General features: G+C 35.1%; 1 pseudogene; it reads left to right on the top strand.

Moving 5' to 3' along the window:
• The first annotated feature begins 14,838 nt into the window (after positions 1 to 14,838).
• On the top strand, positions 14,839 to 15,340 carry LOC116141497 (annotated as a pseudogene).
• The last annotated feature ends 6,761 nt before the right edge of the window (positions 15,341 to 22,101 follow it).

Genomic DNA, 22,101 nt, shown 5'->3' with positions numbered 1-22,101 from the left:
AAAACTGTTCAGTGATATAACAACATACACCTTCAATTGGCTCAGACTGATTCATGAACTTACACCTTCAATCGACTCTGACCAATTCATGAACTTACACCTTCCATCGGCTCTGACCACTTTATAAAGTTACACCTTCAATCGGCTCAGATCGATTCATAAGCTCACACCTTTAATCAACTTAGACTAATTCATCAACTTACACCTTCAATCCGCTCAGACCGATTCATGAACTTACACTTTCAATCGGCCTAGACTGATTCATAAACTTACACCTTCAATCGGTCCAGACTGATTCATAAACGCATGCCTTCAATCGGCATGAACCGATTCATAGATCTACATCATCAATTGGCCCAGACCAATTTAACAATTCACACAAACATACACCTTTGGTCGGTCCAGCTTGCCCAAAACAACTCAATGGCTTACATCCCCAATCGGGGATACTAACATGCTCCTATCTGTTTCAAAGTGACATTAGCAATTGAGCCATTTGGCTTCATCTGCATCATAATACGAGTAGTCAATTGAGGTAGCTGATTCAATTCGTTCACTCGAAACGAACCACGCTGTCTCAGCTACAACGCCCCACCATAGACAAGATACACCTACAAGGCAACTACCTAGGAAAGAGGGTTCCACCCCTACACATCACAAGCAATCAAGTATTCATCCTATCCATCCATGAAGAAAGTAGTAAAATGGGAACACAAGCTGAAACACAAAGCCCCAAATGACCAAATATAAGATAAACAAAAAAAGGCCTATGCTGTTGAGTATCAGGTACAAGAAAGGCACATACTCCATGAAAGGGCATCACAGGCCCCAAAAATACATGAGAAAGGAAAAAATAAACCTAAAGGGCACCATGGCCCACATCGTCAATGTGATCATCTCACCCATCTTCGACTCAGTTACCCTATCACTGGCCCTAGCAGTTGCCCCTGCAGCCTAGTTGTTGGCATCCTCTGTAACCAATTATCCTGGCTGACTAATGAGATCGAATATCTGGTGACCAACTTGCTCCTCTGCATAATCTGTGTGACCCGCAGCCTCCTTCTCCATCTCGAGCAAGAGTTGGATGTCCTCATCCGGATTCTAGTGGGAAGTGTTCTCAGCTTTGTACTCTAGCATCAACTCTCCCCTAGCCCTGATAATGGCATCCTTGGTGATACTGAGGCATTGCTCCCTCGGTGACTCAACTTCGGCATTCTTCTTTGCTAGCTTCTTCTTCAATCATTCCAGCTTGGCCTTGACCTCTCTTAGTCGCTGCTGGCTCTCTTACTTAGCTTTTTAGGCTGCTATCTCTCTATGTCGTAGATTGGCATTGGATTTGGACACATCATGTATCCTCTTCTCTTACAACATGATGGATTTCCTGAGGTGCAAGCCGCTTGTGAAAGCCTACATGATAAAACCACTCAATCAATATAAAATCACTATAAGTACAGTAAGGAAAAAATCTAGCTCATACCTAAAAAGCGCGGGAAACTCCCCAGTTAACAGCTGTGACAACACCCATCTGTTTGAGATGGCTCTCATCCGCTGGGAACAGGAACGAATCAGTCAGCTTGCTCATGGAAGCTGCATCTGAATAGGTCGATAACTCAACACGGAAGCTAGGATACTGAAGGTAAGCATCTCAATCTCCTCATCCAAGACCACCGTCTTGGATGACCTAGCCCGGAACACAAGTGTCTATCCTAGTAGAGTCACGACCACATCCTCCACTTTTGTCTCCTTTTTGGTTGAAGAATCCCTCTTTCGCTGCTTGCAACATCTTGCAATAGACTCGTTCGCACTTGGGATAGTCAACTTCTTCATAAGCTTCTCTACAGTCATAAATTCTTCAATAGTTAGTGGGTTTAGCCTAGACTTACCAGACAAAATATGATAGTAGCGGATGACCAGCACACTCCAAGTCTACTTTAGTGAAGGGAAGGAGATACCTCGCTGACTTGCACCAACTCCAGCCCAAAAGTGACTGCTTCCTCCAACACGACCTATCAATCCCTCTACGCCTTTGGAATAGCAAGAATCTTTTTGGTTTGTATGTCCAAGCCGTCCCCACTCTGCCCAACATGATTGAATTCAAGATCTACAAAGAAATAGTAAGACTTTAATAATCAAAGCGTGAATAAAGACTAAGTTTCTCACCAATCGATCGCTAGGTGTACAGAATCTCACCCTGGCTTCTCTCCCCAAAGACCGCCTCACCCCTCATGAAGAAGAAACATTCCTTCTAATTTTCTAGTTGGTCACGAGGTATGCCCGATTGTGCCTGAGATTGATTAGATATCGGCCCTTGATCTTGTCATTTTTCTTCAGAAAATATGAGTATAACAGCTCGTACAGCCCAAACATCTCTTGATTTCACACACAGAGGTCCTCCAGGGCCATCAACAATCTTCACCTATTTGGCATAATTTGGGTCGATGCAATCATGAAATGATTCAAGACCTCCTAGACAAGATCAGTGTTGAGAAGCCTTAGCCCGTTATGGAACCATTTCTCATAGGCACTCACCTAACCTTTTGCCTCCTTGTCGACCCTTTCATATGACTTCGGCACCCTAATTTCGATAGACTCTGAGATATGGTATACCAACTAGAATGCCTCCACCTTCTGGCGTCACCACCATCATTGGGGCTTTCTCATATTCATTCCCAACTTCCATATCCGCCCCACTCAAGTCGCTCGACTCTGACCACGACATTGAACCCTTTATCCACTTGACCTGAGCAACCAATTAGTTTTCAATACCAAGTCAAACACTCGAGCTCCAGAAGCCCCACTCACCCAAAGCTACTGACTGACTGGCTCTCAAATCAGTCTAACCTTTCAACCTCCAAGTAACTTTTGGCTCGATCTGGGCGATCAAATACATGCTTCCTCAAGACCCCTAGTGCAGATCCCTCACCACTCGGCTTGCAAGACCAGGCGACCCAAGTGGCTAGCCCTTACAAAAAACCATGCTTCTTCACTCGAAGCACCACACTCAACCGGTCAAGCAGACCACGACGAGCTGAATAGGAAACCAACGTAAACTAATTTCATCTTCTACCTTCCCCAAACCCAGAATTTTTGAACCCAAATGAAAATTTTTGTTCACCCCAAACTTCAAACCAAACAACCTAAGTCGCCCCTAAATCTACCCCACTCAAAATGAAAAAACACGGCATCTCCTAGTTTTTGTCAAACCCTTCCAAAAAGTAAAAGGAAACCTACCAAATCTCACTCAAATCTATCTAAAAATACTACACAAACAAAGAAAAGAAGAAAAGAAACAAAAAGCAACGCAAGAAACTAATGTTTACTGTGAAAATGGCTGGAATCCATGAAAGTACATCCACGTTGTTGAAAAAACTTGAAAAGAGAAAGAAAACGCGAAGAAAGAGAAGTGAGAGATGAAACAAAGATACACAATCGCCTCCTCGATTTTATGGAATAGAGCAGCTTTTCATTTTCCCCCCAAATCGAGGGGCGATCTCCATCACACACATGTCGCAAATATACGCGCACTCAAAAGACGTGACTCTATGCACGCACCCAGCACAATCTCTCAGCCAACTCGACTGAGAAGGCGTTTCTAGCATACAAACTATTCATCTCTTATGACATTCTAACATTTCACACCCACTCAGTCGGCCCTCTCGACCAAACGGAATGATTAGAAGTATTACCCAGCCCTTCAGCCCCATGACAAACCTTGCCAAGAAGTTACAGAGCACAATCAGCCTGACCGAACGAGCCAATCAAGAATGGGAAAGTGCGCATACATCTACTTGTTCGGATTCAATTAATCAACTGATGGCATCACCACCAGAATCACCCTAATGATTCTCACTCAACCCGATACGCTGAGTGAGGACACCTTCATAGGACATCTCACATATCTTCCCACCGGGGTCGACACACCGAGAAAGGATACTTCTCGCAGACTCTTTTGTGCGTCCTCTCAATCCAATGCATCAGGCGAGTCCATCAATGTCAACGCCACTCCCTCACTCGGTCAAATACATCGAGCGAAGGCTTGATCATGTTCCACCTTCACCCGCTCGACCTGGTGTATCGAATGCGTCACCTACAATAAAACCTATATTATTCGGTTCCGTGAATAGAGAAGCAACACATTCACATGTTCAACCAGTCGGTCGCAAAGGTTGACTAAGTACACCTCTGCGCAACGCCTACTCTCTAAGCTAAGCACTCCTTAACTTAGACAATGGGAGGCAAACTGTTAAGGTCAAAAAATGTCTTTGGCCCAAATAGGCTCAAAGACGAAGACACCTTTAACAAAGCTCAGAGTCATGGCCCAATTCCGATTAGGCTGACAACCGATTTCGCCCACCAAGTCTGTTCAGCACACCTACCCAGTTGCCCACTACTTAGACCCAATCAGTAGAGGAACGGTTCATTTAGGCCTCATCGCCAGTTTATCTGGGCCTAAGCCCTGTGATCCTAGACCACCTTCTGGACTTAGAATCTACTTGGAGCCCAAGTTTGCCCACTTACCCTAGTATTACCCGAACTCTATTGAAGAGGTCCATCGCTACCTTAATTCATCTAAGATCCGTGTCTTAAACCCATTAGGACTCCCTTTCCTACTGAGGTAAGGGAGCCAAAGGTTCTCCTTTTTCAAAAACCTCAACTTTAAGGACTCACAATCCTACCAGGATTCGAAGATCCTACAGTAACTATTTAAACAGAGGTCAACCCTCTCACAAGGGACAAAGAGATTACAACTTTAGACCCCGCAGTTCTCACTCTCATGAATTTCGCATCACAGCCGCAGTTATAGTCTCCGACTAGACTTCTATTAACCTTCTATCTCTCTAACCCTTACTAAATTAGCCTCATTCAGCCTTACTGACTTGAGCATCAGAGTATTTGCGGCAAACACCACCCCAATATTTCTTGTTCAATTCACGTTTGTTTTCTTGCGTGTGCAAGTACAACGGATTCCTAGTGACCTCAATCTCACAGGATCATACCCTATTTTCGTAAAAGTAAATTTTTTGCATCTACAATAACCCCCTAATTTTTTTGGCCTTGTCGTTCATTAAGCATTATATCACTTGACTTAAAAGTTTGAGTTAATAAATATGAACTTAAAATTAATATTTAAATTGAATATATGCAAAATCAACGTTATACTGATTTTGATTTTAATAATCAATTGTACTTTTATGATGTTAAAAAATCTCCTCACGATGAAAAAACGTTAGATCAATCTGCAACCTACTACGACTCATTTAATTAGTTTATCTATTGACCAGTCTGACAAGTAAATATTGATTCAAAGTTGAAGTTCTGGCACGAAACTAATAAAACAAGATTATGAAATCATGAATTTAATGACTTATTTAAATCACACCCGTGAGGTTATGATATAAGAGATCTCCTGCCAGAAAATCGATGCCAGAAACATATTGATCGATTCAATTTTCAAGTTTTATAATAGAATCAATTATAACCATACACCCAAAAAACTTTCGGAAACCCAAAATTGAAGAATATTTATTTGAGCTAAAAATTTTATAATTACAACAAATCTCTCATTATATCCTACTCGATGTCCGGAAACATGAAGCAAAGATAAAAAATAATTCATGCATCATGCAGTTCGATGACGCTTGAGTTTAACTTTAACTTATATGCAGAAAAATGAATATAATACTGAATTTGAAATGTTATATCTCACCTACTCAAGATTTCTAAATTAAAATCAATTTGCAGGAAATCTGCAAAATCCTAACCAAGTTTGATGTCCATTGTTCTTATTTAAGAAGTTTGAACTACCACCTAAAAAAGTTTCGATGCATGTTAGTTTATTCGCAAAATATCTGCTAAAAAGATTGTACTGTGTTGCCATTGAGAAAATAAGGGTTTGTCTATTTATTGAAATTCATTGCAGCTTGTTATGTTTATCACATGGTCACTTGTTTAAACCTATTTTGCTTTTTGAAATCAAAAGAGAATTCATGAATTAGTTTTATGACAATTTTAATATTAGAATGTGAAATTCCAGCTCAATTTTCATAAATTTATTATGATTTTTAAAATCAAAATGCAAATAATTTGAACGGTTTATTCGAGCATTGAATGATGACTATAAGGTTTTCGTGGAAAATAGTGAAAATAAAATATAATATCAAATATAGCCAATTAAACTTATTGATATAGATCGATCCATATGAAAAATGTATGTATGATATAGACTAGTCATTGCGGGTGGACTCTTAGATGGCCCCTGCTGCGATTTTTATTGTGTTTTGTACCAATAATCAATGGTTAGATAGATGGTTCTAGTAGACATTTCATAAAATAGTTTTAGGGTCCATGTGGGAAGTTTTGTGAGTTGGAACCAGCAAAGCATAATGTTAATATATGAATAAGGGAGTTTCTTTTTTTCTTTTTAATATTCAAATCTCCGACACTTGTATCGTAACTTCAAATTCGAAATTGGAATTTCTAACAAATCCTGTCATCGGAAGCGGTTTGTCAATATATGAGTTTGTTGTTCAGACTCAGAGCTACAAACTTAAAAAATGAATATCCGCGGGAAGATAGAGAGCTGAATTTAATTACAGATTCTATGTAGGAGGTCTCGTGTACAACCCCGGCAGGCTGCCAGCTATACAAAGTTACAGACAAATCTATGGTTCAAAATCAACATACCTAGAGTCTAGAGATAATAAACACACCAAAATGCAAATTATTAATTCAAGCTGAATCATTCCATTGGGGTAAGAAAAGTTGTTAGAGCTTCAATGATGATCATTTAATGAGTCATATTTAATATCAACTAATATTGAAGATTATTATCAATTTAATTTCATGAAATTAAAATAATAATAATAATAAAATGGGTTATACCTTGGCTTTAGTGCGAAGACAGAGTTGCCTCACGTTGTTCAATAATGGATAGATTTAACTTGTTATTCAGTTTTGATGGAATCTGGTACCCCATCTCAGTATGCCTTGCTTTAAAACCAACTTAATTAAGCTCAAAGGTGCCGATATGGTCGGTGGCCGAAACCTCCAGGATACGAACCTTCCTTCCTCACTTCCATGGATACCGGACAAAATTTCTAGGGTACATTTGGTTTAATATTTCAACCCATTTTTCTAATCATATTTTTTAAATATTATTTGACATATTATTTCAGAAATATTAGTGTATTTTTTTAATTAATTTTAGACCCCTTAAGTTTATTAATTTTACTAAATGCACCTAAAAAAAGTTTAAAAATTAATAAAAACACCCTCATCCACCCATACTTGCCAGATTCCGACAACCACCATCGGTGGTAGCCGAAATCTGTCACAACGGCTTACACCAACATTTGGCCGTAAATCTAGCCTTTTTCGACTAGATCCATGGTAGATCTTGTCGGAAAAGGCTAGATCGACGCGTTACTATACAAATCCGACTGGTCTATGTCGTAACGTAATTTTTCAGCCAGATTCCAGCAGTGGTGGCCAGAATCTGGCACTGCGGGTGGTGGGGTTGTTTTTATCATTTTACATATTGGGGTGTTTAATTAAATTAGCAAACCTTGGGGTTTTTTTATAAATTTTTAAATTTTACCTCGTAATACTCCCCTATCCAACTACCCAAAATTCTATCTAAAATAATAAACCAAATGCACTCCTAATTACTTGTCACGCTATTCAATTGAGAAAATTCTCGTATTCACCATATTATTCTCTCTCTAAATGTCTTACTGAATGCTTTAGATGTTAATATTATTATGATCTTTTGGTTAAAATACATTTGGAATTAAGAAACCTATTTTTTTTTTTTTTAATTGTTTGGTACATAGAACTTAGACGATATATAATAAATTATTAATTTAAATAGAAATAAATGTTTCTTTTGTGAATTAATTGCATCTATTATGCACATAAATATGATATGAAACATCAATAAAATCATAATATAAACGCTAAATACTAGGTAATTATTTACGTAATTAGTCGTACCTTGCCATTTCAAAATAAAAACAATCTTGTCTCAAATTGTTTAACTTCTTTACTTTAATAAGTTTGTTTGAACATCACCGGTAGAAATGAATCATTAAACTTAGTAACTTCTTGTTTTTTGTAACGCGATCTCCTCCCACTCTCTCTTCTATTGTATACGTGCTCACCATGAGCTTGCCGTTTTCTTCAACTTCGCGGTAGTGAAACATACCCACTCTAGGTTTGTAATCTCTTCTAGTTTGAAACATCGGTCCATCTCGACTAACCAGTCTAAGACCACGCCATAGAGGGGCCTTAACTTCCATAAAAGTTAGGGGCCTCTACTATTCCAAGCTTAGTGATTGACCTTGATTAAAATAAAAAAGGATAACATAACAATTTTGCTAATGGTGTTAAGTGATGACATTAATTTTTGACGGGAAGAGATATGATCATTTACTCAATCTTATTATAGGTCATGTTTTTTCGTCAAAGTATGATAATTTAAAATAATTAAAACTTTAGTTCGTTAAGAGTTTACTTTAAAATGATCTTCTAATAATCAACTAATTACTATATAAATTAATTCATATAATTTATTTATTAAACTTAGATAAATGTTACAAAAAATGTAATAGGTATTAGGTAATGCAGAAATGAATATGAAATTTAAAGAAAAAGTGTGCATTCTTCTTTGTACTTTGAGTACGGGCCTACGGCACTAGTGAAGTACGGTTCTGCGCTTGGTACAATTATAGAAGCACATAAATCTAGATTTTATTCAACCCAGAACAAAATTATTAAAAAAAAAAAGAAACTAAACCTGGAGAGCATCATTCGATCAGTTAAAAAAATAAAGACAATTACTGGAGCACGTGTTTGACAACGTAGATAAAGAGAAACATTAATTATGCTGAGATAAAAACTATTATTTATTTCACACTTCTTCCTTTATTACTTTCAAATATCCGTCGGTGCCATATATGTTAGCCAACAAATTTTTTTATTCGTATTGGTTTTTCATCGGAAGAATATTTTTCAATTCAGAGATTAGGGATCCGCTTATACAATTTATTATTCTTGTAATATTCAAATTATAATATTATTCATCGTTTAATTTTACTATATAGCAAATATGTACAATCTGTAACTACGAATCTTCATATATAAATTTAATAAGCAAAAAAATATTGGAGTTAGAATGCAGGATACATTTTAAGAAAACTAGAAAAGAAAAAAAACTGAGCCTGAGGCCCTGAACACACCCAACCATATTAATTAATTATATTCTTTTAATTATTTAGGTTATAGTTTTCTTAATTCAACTTTCTTAATTCATTTAACGTAATTTCAAAGTACCTTTGTAATGGTTACAATCATATGCTGTACATGCGATTTCTATAATTTCTATAGATTTCCTTAACAATAAATTTTAAAGGAAACTATATAATAACTCCTTTCTGGGATATCAATTAATTGAAAACTAACTTGCTTTCTAAAGTTTCTCACCAGTAGTCCTATTAAAAAATTTATTACCCAATAGATCAAATTACATTTTCTTTAACTAAAATCCGAAGCCACGATAATCTATTATAACATTTATTGATGGTTGTTAACTATCAATCATTTTTGTGTTAAACCCTAGCACAATTATGGATCATTTTTGTGTTGAGCCCTACCACTCAGCCAAAAGAATCCTAAAACAAAGCAAACTTTATCTGATAGGTCTATAATGACCAATATCGATCATTACTTTGGATTTTAGTTGGAAAGTGAAATTTGATCTAAAGGGTGCTAAAATTTATAGAATAACTATTTTTGTCTAGAAACGTTTACAAATGAGTTATTTCTGAATTGATATCCTAAAAAAGGATTATTTAATATAATTTCCTATATTAAAATATCAATAAGGTTTATGATCAATTTTAGTAATCAGGTAAGGTTTCTTTTAAAGCTTTTATATATATATTATATTATATATATTATATATATATATATATATATTATTATATTATAATATTGAAACCCTATTATAAATATTTATCTAAGAAACACTTTTTCTGGATTTAAAGAGTGGGAAATGAGAAGAATTTTTTTCGGGCATGGAAATGACAGGACTTCTGTTATTTTAATTTATATTTTTACTGAAACAAATTAAAAAAAAAAAAAATTGTTTCCAAAAAAAAATTAATTAACTTAATGGTTTCTTGAATAATCACAAGTGAGCCACACTCGGAAAGAACTTCTATTAAATTCATTAAATTATACTAATTATAAGAAATGCTTAAGACTGAAGAAATGTTTTAATTTTTTAGGAAAATGTATATAAGGGATTAAGCTTAATAATTTTTTATTTTTTTTAAATAAGAAATCAATGGATAGTCCCTCTTTTAAATATAGAAATCAATCTAATAATCCATTACTAAAACATTGCTGATTCAATAAGAAATCAGATTTTTTTTTATTAGTTCAATTTTTAGCTCATCAATCTTTAATTATACCCTTAAATATGATAGAAGTTACTAAATTTATATATGTTAATATTAAGTTAAATTAGTTGATTTAATAAAATCATTTTATGAAATTAGAAAACTTAGGACTGCGGTCGTCGTTGATCGCTGGCCACTATGATTGGAGGCGTGCTCGGCGACATTGTTAATGTCTAAGTCCTAAGATTACACGAATTGATCTATCTAATCCATGAAAAAACTGGCAAATACTTAGAGTTTGGCCGCAAGAGGTGGAAATATATTCGGTCGTCTCTTTTAATTTGTTTGAGCTTTAAGAATTTTTTTCTTGAAAAAAAAAAAAAATTTGATATTATCCTCTTTTAACATTATAAGAAATCAATCTAATAATCCATTAGTAGGTAAGTTACTTTTTTTTTTTTTTTTTTTTTTAATTGTTTTTGATGATTAGGATTCAAGGGTTCGGCTCAGCTTATGCGCATCTCAACTAGTCATTTGGGACCCTGAAACTACTATCGGATAAGAATTCCAGTGACTACCACTATTAGCAACCGAGGATAGATTCGAACTCAGGACTCTTCAGTATACACTTAGGGTGCTTATGGGCCGAGCCCCCGCGAGCCGACTCGACTCGGCCGAGAGTAATATACCTAGGGGTGCTTAACGGCCAAGCCGCTCGCGAGCCGGCTCGACTCACCTCGAGTCTGGCTCGTTAACGGCTCAGCTCTTCAGATAACGAGTCGACTCAGCTCGATTCATTAGGTTAGTGAGTCGAGCTTGGCCCGAAAAAATGGGGGTTTTTTTTAGGTTTCTGAAGTACAGGGGATTAAAAAAATTAACAGCAAAAGTTTAAAAAAATGACAAAATCCCCCACCCCCCCGCGATTTTTTAATCCCTAAAACCACGACACTTTCTCATTTGCCGTAACTCTTCGCTGTAATCCCTAAATTTCATCGATCCCCAACACAGTTTGTTGACAGCACCAGCACACCTCTATTCGCCGTCAACTCTTCGCCGTGAACCACGTCTTCTTCATCGGATTTGCATCGCAGAGCTTCGCCGTCAACCCATTGAAGTCTCACCAACGCTTGGCCATGATTCCTGGTTTATTTTTTTCGCATGGCCTGAAGGCGCTTCAGTTGATTGAAAGTTGTTGAATGATACTCCTCGATTTTGCAAACTTTAATAAATGCCAGAGATTGATCAGATTCTAAGAAATGGTCGTGAAGTAAAGAATATGTATAGTTAATTTTTTTTAGTGTAAACATTTTGATCAAGGTCGTGAAGTAAAAAAAGGTCGCGAAGTAAAGAAATGATCATTACTAAGAATGAAAGTGGAATAGTCACTGCCAGCAAGAGAAATGAGAGCAATGGAGGAATCAAGGTCCTGTTTGTTGTAAACATTTTGATCAAATTGTTGTTGAAGATTATCGATTTGAACCGGTTGATATCTACCAATGTGTCGAAAACACCATGCCCCGTATGCAAAATTCATGCCATGTTGTAGTTCTGATTTGTTCATTGAATATCTCACTTCGAAAGGCGTAGGAGATATTATGCCAAAATGTTGAGCTGAAAAGGAAGTGCATGAGTGGCCAGAAGAATGGCAGTGGCTAGAAGAAAAAAAAAAAGAAAGATTTTTTCTTTAAAAAATTGAATTTTTGAGAGTTGCTCGCGAGCCAGCTCGAACTCGGCTCGATAAGCAAGCTCACGAGCCGGCTCGCAATTTCCCAACTCTTTCCCGAGCCTAGCCGAGCCATAAAATTTACGCTCGACTCGGCTTGTTAACACCCCTAAATACACTCAAGAGTCTCTATCGAATCGCTCAGTCACTCAGAGATTAGAATTTAGGTTGTCAAATCGCGTATCATATCATGTATCAAAAACATAATTTTCGAATCGTATATCATATCGTAGGATATGCTTTTTTCAAAAAAAAATAATAATAAATAATAAATAAAATACTAAATTTTTTCTAAAAATAATATCATTCCCAAGATTAATTAACGAATTTCGTGATATTATTGTCTTTAAATTAATGTATTACATAATTAAAATTATTACAAAATTAGAATTATTAATTTTCATCAACCATTCATATCTTTTCTAGATCATACAATGTCAATATATAATCTCTACTTATGTATTATTATCATACAAAATGGGTAACGAACGCATCTCCTCTTCACTTTTTGCATGCAAAATTTGTAAATTTAGGGCGGTTTTAGTGAACTGGGTTGGTGACCCAGATCCGACCCAAAAAATTTTGGGCCTTCGGTCCAAATTAATAAAGTCGTATCGATTTGTATCAATATTTTTAAAGATACGTATCGTATCGTAAGATACATATCAACATATCGAATATTTAAGATACACTCTTTGATATGTATCGTGTAACCATATCGAATTGTATCTTAGGATTATATCACATATCGTAGGCAGGGTTGTCTCAAGAACATTTGTGACCATAGACAAGAGTTTATTTAGGGCATTTTTAATAATATAGCATATATTAAAAATTTATTTCAAATTTTTTTTTTTTTGCCTTTTGAGATGCAAAATCACTAATTAAATTTTTATATTCAAGTTTAAAAACCAAATCTTTTTCGATTGATAATAAGTCAAATTACCTAATCTTTCTTGTGAGGCAGAGGTGGACGGCGGTCTACCGAGGTCAGGTAAGTGAGGGGTTTTTGGGAGGGGGCTGAGGGACAAAGATGGTGGTGTCAGGGAGGTCAACGACAACGGATACATGTCAGAATGGCTGTCACACGCGATGAAGAATGAAAATGGGTTGCGAAAATCGGCCAAATTGGGGTTCTAAAGGCTGGGAAAAGTTTGGGAAATGTTAAGTGATGAATCCTGTCGATTTTGGTGAGAAAATTGATCGGAATCATCACTTTAACACACGTAGCGACCTATGGCGGTTTAGAGGGGTGGAGATGCAATGTTTCATCATTTTAGGGATTGAATGGGTGTTTTGAAATTTTAGACATTTAAATAACTAGTTTAGTTAATTTAGGGGTGTGTGTGAATGGAAAATATGAAACATGGTTTTTTTTTTTTTTTTTTTGTAAATTTATGCAAAAAAATTATAATGATTTGGCCTTTTGGGCCCTTTGAACTAATTTGGATAAAAAATTATAAACTTTTTTAGGCCCAATGGTATTTATGTAATCTATTTACAAAAATCATAAATAATTTGACTCAAATCACTTTTCTACCCCACAGGTCATCCTGATAGTAGGATACTAATAACAGAAAAGTTATTTCGTCCATGTATTGTGTAATTAAATATGATATTAATTAAACGCGTTTTGCTAGATTTATAATATTTAAATGAGGAATCTAATGAATTGGATCATCGTAATTGTCTCTATGTGGTTCGTGTCTCGATTTAATAAGGCACAAGTTTGAGTTACACTGTCAGTTGTTCATGTTATTAATTGTTACTTAACATTTGCAGGTTCACGTCCTAACTCCATATAAAAACTGTGACCAGGATTGTTTTTTTATGTGTTTTCCATCTAAGTAACTCAGTATAATGTTAATTAATTGTGCATGATTATGCATCTCTAGCTCTCTATTATTCTAATCAACAATTAATTTAAAGGGATGAGAAAATGCCATTGAAGTTGGCCTTTAATCGATCAAGATAATATCATCAAATTTTGCTATAATTAAATTAATCTTCACACAATGAAAACCTGCCTTAATTTGTTAACTGTAGACATGTAATTAATTTAAATTTAAAAGGCCTAGTTCCTTACGACTAAAGCACGTATCCCCATATAGTAGTCAAGTGGGATACTAATTTCTTCAACCTTCTAATAATAACATTCATTTAAAAAACCCTAACCCACTGTTATTACATTAATCCTCCACAAGGCGGCCCTAAGTCAATTACCCATACAAGTAAGCTCATATACATATATATATAATCCATCAGAGGTTTTGGTCTAAAGTAAAGGTTCTAAACTTTCAAAAATTAGAAATCCCCTCAAACTTATAACTGTTAATAAAATTTTAATTCTAAAACACATTTTTCAAAAATAGATGATTGAATTATCCATTCAGTACGTCTTGATGTATAGGAGTGAATTATCCATTCTACATGAACACAGGTTAATATCTATTAAAAGCATGGCTATCCTAGACCCTAGTAGTGCAGAAACAAATCCCCAATTATCTCTATAATAATGCCAAAAGAACTTAAGCACATAGAGGACACATTGGTAATTTAAAACAAAAATAAAATATAATTAAATTTTCCTTGTTTCTAAAATGAGTACGGTTGTTCCTATATAACAAATCGTCCACTCTTGGTCACCTTCAAAAGAGAAGGAAAAGTTAGAGAAACAAAAATAAAAGAGTTCATCAAAACTTGAAGAAGGTTTAGATGAAGAGAGAAAGAGATGGAAATAGTTTAAGGTGCTGTTTGGCTTGTGTTCTTCCATGTGGAGCTCTCGACTTGATCCGTATAGTCCATTTGAATGGATTTGTAGAAGAAATGACAGGTCCACTCACACGCCGGTGAGATTTTAAGGCCAACCCTAATCACGTCTTGAGCAAACCTTCTTCTCAAGGGTCGTCAAAGAATCGTAATCCTTTCGCCCGGTCCGAGCTCAAACGAGGTAGCATTACTTCTTGATTCCATCCTCTTCTTTACCAGAAAACAAGAAAAAATGCAATTCCAAACAAAAAAAAACCCTCAAAAAGACCAAAAGATTTACACTATTGATCAAACTTCACCTGTGAGCGTTACCTAACGGACGCTATCTCAGAAAATAAGTCTTCACGTCGAGATCGCCGCAACCGCGGGCGTGTCACCGTATGGCAGCCTCATCTGGAAAGCATTTCAGAAGACTAACAATTTTTTTTCCGGTACCGGAATCTCACATCTCCGGGGATGATTATCAATGGGGATGTCTTTTTTTTTTTTCTTTTTTATGTATGTGTGGTTAATGTTTTGTGGATATATTTTGCTTCACTTCTTTTAGTCTTTTCGGGTCTGCATATAATTTATGGCAGATTCGGAATTTCAACCACTCATAGGTGATGATCGATCCATTTGGTCAACAAAAGTTCATGACAAAGAGAGAAATGTAATTCCTAGTAATGGAATTGTATTTACACCCTCCATTTGTAAGTAAGAAAAAAAAAAATCGTCCCATATTTTCTCTTCGATCGTTTCCAAATAACTTTGTGATATTTCTTTAAGTTTGTATTTGAGATTCATATGCTTATCTTTGTGGTTGGGGAGACATTATTTAATTAATTCTACCAAGTTCTATTTCTTTTGGCTTTTGATAATTTATAAATAAACACTTGTCTTTAACTGTTACTTGATTTAGGAATAAAACCAAAACTAAGATCGAAATTGTTTGTCTTTCAAGGTCAAGAAAATGCACTTCTTATAGGTACTTAATTTTTTTTTCCCTGGTTGATGGCAATTAAGGAGTTTAAAGTTAGATCTTCTCAATGATTACCATGGGCATAGCATTAATAATAGATATTTTTACTTAGAGCCGAGCTGACTTTAATTGTCCAACTAATAACTCAATTTTCTATTGAGGGTTTCAAGAGCAGTTCATGTTGTGTAATTGATTATAGTAGGCTTAACGTGGGTTGACAACGTGTCATGCCACTCAGATTGACGACCAGTTGTTAATATTTGAATTGAGTACAAAGAATTTGAGCGTGGGTAGGCTGTTATATTTATATTATTGAATCCATTTATGATTAATGTACTAAGAAAATAATGGTTAGTTTCAATTTAAAAGGTCAAAAGATGCTTAAACAAACGGGTCATTTCGGTAGCCAACAAAAAGAGGGAATATCGGGTATGGTTGATTTAAAATAAATAACATAACCAATACACTATTTCTTAATTAAGGTTAATGGCTGAGTTAAACTACCCTTAAATTATTTTGGAGATGTGGTAGGATTGAACCATCTATTTTAATTAAAGATATTGTTGATTAAAATTATCCAGCATTTTCCATGTTGGCACTGAACCCAGCAAATGTTTGCCTTATGACAAATAAGATGATAATTATTATTACTTCAAACATAAAGATCATTGATTTTAATCATTCCTTGAGCTAATTGACTGATTAGAGGGAGAGAGAGAGAGAGAGAAGTTGTTTGATTGAGGACAATAAAATGCATGCTAGGTGTCGGATGAAGACCAAAACCTCCAACCTCTTTAATTATTCCTTAAAAAATAGCGTAACTCCAAAAGTTCACAAGCAGCGACATCCACACGCTAACATAAAAATAAACACAAAACAAGCTGGCATCGAATAACTCAGTCTTCACATGGATTCCCTCTTCTCTATCTCCCATAAAAATATATATTAGACAATAATTTCACATCCCTTATTTCTCAATCTCTACACCTTAATATATTATATATATGTTCATTTGGCCTTACTTCGTTTTTGTCCATTAATTTTTACATTCCCAGATTCCAAGTTAATTTTGTAACTCCTTTTTCTAACATAAATGTTTATCTGTTGGATCAATATGTTCACCATTTGCCTTGTACGAGGTCCAATTGCTCGCTTAAAAGTGTCTTTCCTTACCGTTAATTTATTATATACTACAAAATTTCAGGTATAGATCAAACCCTTTCTCAGAAAAAGATTTACACATACAATTTTTAGAGATCTTCATATTAACTAGTTGAATTAGTTATATATTTCTTAGGATTGATTTATTTAACCAAAATTGACCGGAGTAGATTCGATAAGACTTGATGCATAGAGTTGAGTATCACATTGTATTGTAGTTTGATTAAAATAGTAAGGGAAGATCCCGATGAACTCATATCGAGCCTTGTGCGAGGTTAGTTAGGACAAAACAAGCATTGCGATGCTGAGTTCACGGGTTCAGTCGCTAATTCTCGCAGAAGAATTTGGCTGAATCTCTCTAGATTGGAGACATATGCTCGTGTTGGTGGCTTACTAATGGGGTGAGTTTTCAATATTATTGAAGTCTTTTTTTCACGGTAACTCTTCTGTCTTTTGAAGACATAAAAATGTTCATATAACCTTTGCTATTTGACGGTTAAAATTAAAATTGTCTTCTTCATAGTTGCATTGAAAACGTTGTTAATTTGAATAAATGACTTTATCTACATTTGATTATAGAGTATTATTGAGGAAAAAATTGTTTTGTTGAGATTTTTTGTCCACGTTGATCTTATCTTAATTTTTTATAATCAACCACTAAAGATGAATGCTAACATAAAAACTCATGAATGGCCTCTGATGTTTAAGTAGTAATTCCTAGCTTAAGATACTAGTTTTAAGTTTAATCAATGCTTATTGCCTCTTAACGTTAAGTGGACCGTATTGTTCGTTGTATCTTTTCTCACTACTGAAAAAATTTGTCCTCCTTACATCAATGTCAAAATGGTAGACAGTTCGTTAGAGACAATTTTACAGGCAAATCCAGAATATTTAATCCTGAAGAGGATACTAGTTTGGCTATTGTCTTCAATCTTTAAATCAGCCTTGGCCACATAGCTAAATGTCAGTCTCCTGGAGAAGTTCGGAAAACATTGGAACAAACAAGTCTTCCGGACCCTAAATCTTATGTTATGTATATAAGGCATCTGTTGCATACTTGCAGCACTAAAGGATCTCTCTCCATATATGATAATGTTTTAAAAATGAAATCAGTAGACAGGTCCACAAGACCACAACTGGTGTGATTATGAGTTACAGCGAATGATTGTTGTATACTTTAGAAGGCCTTGGTTCTGATTGTGATTCTGTGGTTGCTAATGTGAACTCTAAAATCAATAAGATTTCTCTTCAAGAAGCACAGCACTTGCTACAAAACCATGGTCTCGAACTTGAAAAAGCACATGCCTCTTTATCTGTTGATATTCATAGTGGAACCGTAGTCAAATAACTGAGTTTTCTAATGCTGCTATACTGCTCTGAATGTAGCTGAGAATTCTTTGTGTTATTTGATTGGTGTCAGTGATAAACTAATGCTGCTGCTGTTTAAAAAGGGTCGATTTTTTTATGAACTGGTGCTGCTGAATTTGGCTTTCCATTTGATAAACTAATGCTGCTGCGGAGCTTAGTTTGTTAAGGGTTGCATTTTGATGAACTGGTGCTGCTGATTTTTTTTTTTTTAATTATTAATTTATTATTATTATTTATTTTTTTCTGATTTTGGTTTTCCATTTGATGACCTGATGCTGCTGCTGAGCTTAGTTTGTTCAAAAATTGTTGGTTCTGATGAATTAATGCTGCTGCTGATTTGAACTCATGCTGCTGAGTTCAATTTTTCATTTGGTTGTTAAATGTTGATGATGAGATACAAGAGTAAAGTTGCAAGGGAAATGTTCAAAAGCTTCAAAATGGGCAGTCCAGTTCAGAGGGGAATATTGAGATGTTTGAGTATAAACCTGTCCAGTTCAAGGGGGAACATTGACAAAAGGCTCAAGCGGTGTCGTTTTGTAACTGAACCAAGCGGTGTCATTTTACTCTTATTGTTTACTTTCCCTTTCCAAGTATAAGAACACAGATGTGGCTTGTACTTCTTTAATCAGTTTAAGAACTGAAAGATTAAGTTCTGTTTCTCATATATTTTCTTTGGAAATTTCGTTTCTCTCTCTCAATCTCACGATCTACATGAAAGCAACCCTGTTATGCCTAAAAATCAAGGCTGACGTAAGCTTATGTCAACATGTTAGACTCGAACACCGAACAAGATGGTTTTCAATTTTCTACAGTAAAATGTTCTAAGTGTTTTTAGGACGTGCATGACAATTGGGGTTAAAAACACATCTTGATAGCACAAGACAAGATCAAACTCAGGTCGGCGAACCTCTATAAACGATCACGTCAGGTCGTTGAGATCTAGATCATAATCTACACTCAATTCACTGGTCATATCAAGCACTCAGCTTCAGATCGCCCGAAATGATGTGACTATTCTCAGCTTTCAGCTCGAGCAAACATTTCTGAAGACAAGTCAGGTCGCAGCATAATCATGAAGTTCTCAAGATCCAATTCCTTGAATGTTAAGAACTGTGGAGCTTCTGTTATACCTAAAAAATAAGGACTGATGTAAGCTTACATCAGCAAGCACCAATCAAAATTCAGGAAGGCTTTGCGCTGTCCAGAATCTGTCACGTCGCCCCAAGACAGAGAGAATACGGTTGTCACCAACCCAGCAGATTCAGGTTTTGTCTACAAATGAATGGGGACTACACACATGTCCAAGCCCCAAATAATTTGATGATATTTCCTAAGTTATCAACCAATGGGAGGCAAGGAAGGACTTACACGGCACCTACTCACTTGCAGACTTGTAATCATCACATTGAATTTAGCAACTATAAATTGAGGGCTCCCTCTCGCAAATTCGGGACCGATCTCTGTTTTTCATAACAATCAAAAGCAAAGACAACCTACCAAATAGAGACTAGCTTAATATTCTCTCTAAATATACAGTCTTGTACCTTTGTTCATTGTTCGCTATACGTGACCTCTTGTAATACATTTATATAAAAGAAACAGTGGATGTAGGAATCGCTTTAAGCATCCGAACCACTATAAAATTCTCACCGTCTTGTTTATTATTAAGTCTTTACATTCAACTGTGTTTATAACCTTGTCCTAACTCACAAATCATATCACATGTAATTTCTATGACCTGCTTAGCACTTTGCACGTGTGAGGTCATTGGTGTCAAAATCAAGCATCAATATTGTACTTCATTAAAAGGTTAAATTGCATTAATATGAAATTGTTGTGTGTTTGGTTTCATGTTGGAGAGGATGGACTTAAATTTAACTTTAAAAATGTTGTATGGGAATGATATATGTGTAGTATTATTCATTTGGATTGTTGGGCAAATCATCGGTCAATCTATCCAATGGTGCAAATGGGGAAGTCGTCATTGAAGACATTACCAAAAATAGTGGAAAATGTTTTCGACTATTTACAGCCAAACGCCTTCGACAATAGCTTCTTCGTTTTGCACTGTTGGATAGATTGGTTGGTGATCTACACAACAATGCTGATGGTGGCAACTTGTTAACCAGTTAAAATTTTTTTTTTTCGAAATTTTTATTTAAGATATTTTATATTATTTAAATAATTTTTATTAAGATATTTTGTATTATTTATATATTTTTTAGAACATTTTAATAATTTTGTTCTTTAAATAATTAATTATTCATTTAGTCTCGGATGTCACGAAACACAAGATGGTATAAAATTCAATTAATTCCAACCCCTTTCAGCTAAACCCGATTCTATGTACCTATTGACTATTGTGATTACAGGGCCAATAAGAATCTTATCATTTTCGGGTATTTATATTTAAATGTTTGAGCTAAAATTGTAATTCCTAAAAATGATAAAATTCTATATTGCCACTCTAATCGCAATTACATATACAAAGCATAAGCATAAAAATGGACTTGTCCTTTTCCTTTAGATTCCATAGCTTTATATAGGGCACCACAGTTCGGGTGTTAGGGGGCACCATTTTTAGTCATGGGCTTATTACCATGAAATCCCTATTCTTCTCTGGGCCCTTAAGCTGGAGCCTCTTATTTTCTTTCTTCATTAATTGGGCTAGGCCTTTTTCTGTTGGGTCCAACAATTAGTATTCTCAATACTTTTAGCATTTGAATATTCTTTACTGAGAGGAAAATGTTGTGCTCTGATACGACAGACATATATGTATTCATCTAATCGCTATATTTCATTTACGCGTTCAGAATGATTTACCGAACACTTTATCTTGTTATTTATGCTGACTTGGCAGCTTTCATGCTGACATGGAAAATCACTTCTTGCCCAATTTATTTAAATAAATATAGGTAATATAAGGACTAGCATAGCCTTATGAATAAAATACAATTCCAATATTATGGTACAAAGAGAAAACACATGTCAATGCAATAATAATTGTTTACTAAATTCAACTTCCAATCACATGATTTGTCTACTCTATTCTATAATTAAATTAATAAATTTAAGCATGGAAACATCAAACATGTGAAAATGTGAGTCCAAAAATATCATTTGGAAATTTAAGGCTAAAAAATACATCAAACATGTATAAATAAGGGATGGGCCTTCTAATTCAATCTATTCACTTAGAAAATCGAATACATTATATTTTCTCTCTAATTTCCAAAATTATTTTCTCATCATAACTACTTCACTAACTGAAAATTAAATATAATAATAATAATCTCAATCTCAGTGGAGCTACAGACATCGTGGCTTGGGTATCATATTAGACTCCAAATAGAAGGCATTTAATATTGGCTACATTTTTGAAGTGTTTTGCCACTCCAGAGTCCAGTCTTTGCTTTGGATTGAAGTTTTTATTTGAATGTCAACGAAAGGACATAAAAACAACTGCAACTTTTGTTCTCTTCTATTGACTTCCATTTTATGCTTTCTAGTACGACAGTTTGTCATCTAAATCTAAGCCGCACTCTTGGGAGTGGAATCTCGTTTTCATTAAATAATTTGTAGTGCCAAAATTGTTATTATAACAGAGACAAACTTTTATTATATACAAATTTGTAGCATAAAATAAATAGATAAATGTATAGTCAACTCGATAGATATAAACCAATAATATCTTAATTAAAAAGTTATGTTATAACTAA

Source organism: Pistacia vera, unplaced genomic scaffold, assembly GCF_008641045.1.
Source record: "Pistacia vera cultivar Batoury unplaced genomic scaffold, PisVer_v2 Contig4, whole genome shotgun sequence".
Taxonomy (NCBI): Eukaryota; Viridiplantae; Streptophyta; class Magnoliopsida; order Sapindales; family Anacardiaceae; genus Pistacia; species Pistacia vera.
This window is presented reverse-complemented; position numbering and strand designations above follow the sequence as displayed.